Below are 2,500 nucleotides of genomic sequence, written 5' to 3'. Positions count from 1 at the left end.
AGAGGGAGAGGGAACATGGGGGAGGAGGGGAGTGACAGAGGGAGAGAGGGAGGGAATGAGTAAAAACAGTCCGTCAGCCAGTCTGTCATTGGATGGAATGCGTAATAAAGACAGGCTGCGGAGTCACGTGATACATTTGTGGCCTTATTAATGTAGGGGACGTGAAAAGACGGGCGGCGGGTGAGGGTGAGCGAGTGTGTGTGTGAGGCAGGGTGGGTGCTGCGGCTTCCAGGAGTTACAGCGTTTTAGGGGAAGGCTGGAGTGTGCTGGGGATGAATTTACCTGGCAGAGGAAAGAGAGGAAGACCTAGAAGATATAAACTTGTAGTGGAAGAAGACTTGCTTATAATGTGTGTATGAGGTTTGCTGAGTTTGTGTTTAAGGCTTTCAGGAGTTACAGCGTTCTGGGGAAAGGCTGGAGTGTGCTGGAGAAAGAGAGGAAGAACTGGAAGGAGATTTATGGATGCAGTGGGAGAAGACGCTTGTGATGGTGTGACTGAAAAAGGCGCAGAAGAGCGAGTGTGTTGGAGAGGGTTGATCTGCTGTGGCGACCCCAAACGCAAAGGTACACTCTCACCTCACCAGGACTGTTTTCAAAGGCCGCTGTGATGATTAGTCGGGTTTTCATGGGTGTGTGTGGCTTCCAGAATTCTATGGCGTGCTGCAGGGAATGTTTTAGTCATAGATGGATTGAATAAGACCTTGGCACGTGTATAAAAACACTTTGTTCTCTTATTGCGATTGTTTTCAAAGGCCACAAAGATTGCTAATGGCGTCTCATGGGGAACTGAAGGAAAAATAAATAAACGTCACCTATGATTTAAGTTAAATGTGTAATATTACTCGACTTCTTTTTCCAAATTCTACCTGAAGTGTGTATTTAGAAACGCTTTGTCCTCTCATTAACATTGTTTTCAAAGGCCACACAGATGATCAGCCAGGTTAAAAGTGTATAATGCTGCTCCATTTCTCCTAACTTTCCTTGCTATAACTGCACCTGATTTTGTCCTGAATAACAAAATCGACCAAAAAAGAAGAAAAAAAGAAAAAGAATCACTATTACCCCCGATGACCTTGACCCGCGACGCCCCAGCACAGCACGAGAGGTGGAGAGTAAGAGTGTCCGGCAAATCTCCTTCCATTTGTAACAGGCGCGGGTCGTGTGCCGGTGTTTGTCCGCTCGTAATTAACACGCGGAGATACGTCACGCCCCACGACTTGCGATTTGTCAAGAACCAACGAAGGCCGCGCGATTTTTGCCGCCAAGAAACCCCCATCCTTCCTCCCTCCCTCCCTCCCCGATCCACGCCCCGTCGACCTCCCCGCCCGACCAACGCGCCGCTAGTGTTTGGTTTGATCGGCGCGCGCACACTTGGGCATACTCACACTTACACACACACACACACACACACACACACACACACACACACACAAATCATATTTCGTGCTAATAGTGGAAATCGCTTATGCTAATGATTTTATTTCGTTCGTTTTAGTTTGGTTTGGTTTAGTTAAGTTTGTTAGATGTTCAGTTATTTATCTATGGTATTTACTGATTTATTTATTTATTTGTTTAGTTACTAAGTTTAATATCAATTTAGTTCTTTACTTAGCTTTGGAATTTATTTATTGATCAGTTTAGCTCGTTGATAAGTCATTTGTTTGAATATCTATTTAATCAGATACTTAGTTAATCCTTTAGGTTTTCTGTAATTTATCGTTATCTTCATATTTATATATTTTTTTATCTTCATGAATTTTTTGTGTCAAGATGCTTGTTGTTGTTATTGCTGCTGTTGTTGTTATCATCATCATTATTATCATTGTAATTATTGATCTAAAGGTGCTGTTTTAAGTTATTTTCTTTAAACTTTGTGCTATTATTTATTTCTCTCGCGTTTTTCCTTTTTCTTTTTTCTCTCTCTGTCTTAATCATCGTTCATCTCCCCATTATGTTCTTCCCTCTTCTTCCTCTTCCTCTCTACTTTCCTCTCCCTCCTCCCACCTTCCTTCACCTTTGTTCATCTCCACATTATGATTCTCTCTCTCTCTCTCTCTCTCTCTCTCTCTCTCTCTCTCTCTCTCTCTCTCTCTCTCTCTCTCTCTCTCTCTCTCTTTCCTTCTTCTTCTTCTTCTCTTTACTCTCTTCTTCCTCTTCACTTTCTGTTTTTTCCACCTTTCACTTTGTTTATATTCTTCTCTCTTCTCTTACTCGTCTTCATCTTTCCCTTGCTTATGTCCTCCTCCTCCTCCTCCTCCTCCTCCTCCTCCTCTTATGTTCGTTCTCTGTATTATTTTTGTTCTTTATCTTTCTCTTCCTACACCTTGTCTTCTCAGTCCTCCTCCTCCTCCTCCTCCTCCTCCTCCTCTTCCTCCTCCTCCCATTGGCCACGCCGGGGGGAATTTCACGCCACGTTGCCGCGCCGAATAAATAGATAAATGGCGTCGTGTGGCCCCAGGCTCTCTCTCTCTCTCTCTCTCTCTCTCTCTCTCTCTCTCTC

General features: G+C 43.8%; 2 protein-coding genes across 5 annotated transcripts in view; one reads left to right on the top strand and one right to left on the bottom strand.

Annotated features, from left to right (window-relative positions):
• Positions 1–2,500, top strand: part of LOC135108480 (uncharacterized) — a 260,707-nt gene that overhangs the window by 96,545 nt on the left and 161,662 nt on the right. The window lies entirely within an intron of this gene.
• The window catches only part of LOC135108250 (homeobox protein Nkx-6.1-like), a 46,968-nt gene that overhangs the window by 8,962 nt on the left and 35,506 nt on the right, over positions 1–2,500 (bottom strand). The window lies entirely within an intron of this gene.

This window comes from Scylla paramamosain, chromosome 17, assembly GCF_035594125.1.
Source record: "Scylla paramamosain isolate STU-SP2022 chromosome 17, ASM3559412v1, whole genome shotgun sequence".
Classification (NCBI taxonomy): domain Eukaryota; kingdom Metazoa; phylum Arthropoda; class Malacostraca; order Decapoda; family Portunidae; genus Scylla; species Scylla paramamosain.
The sequence above is the reverse complement of the archived record's forward strand: the minus strand, read 5'-3'. Positions and strand labels throughout refer to the sequence as shown.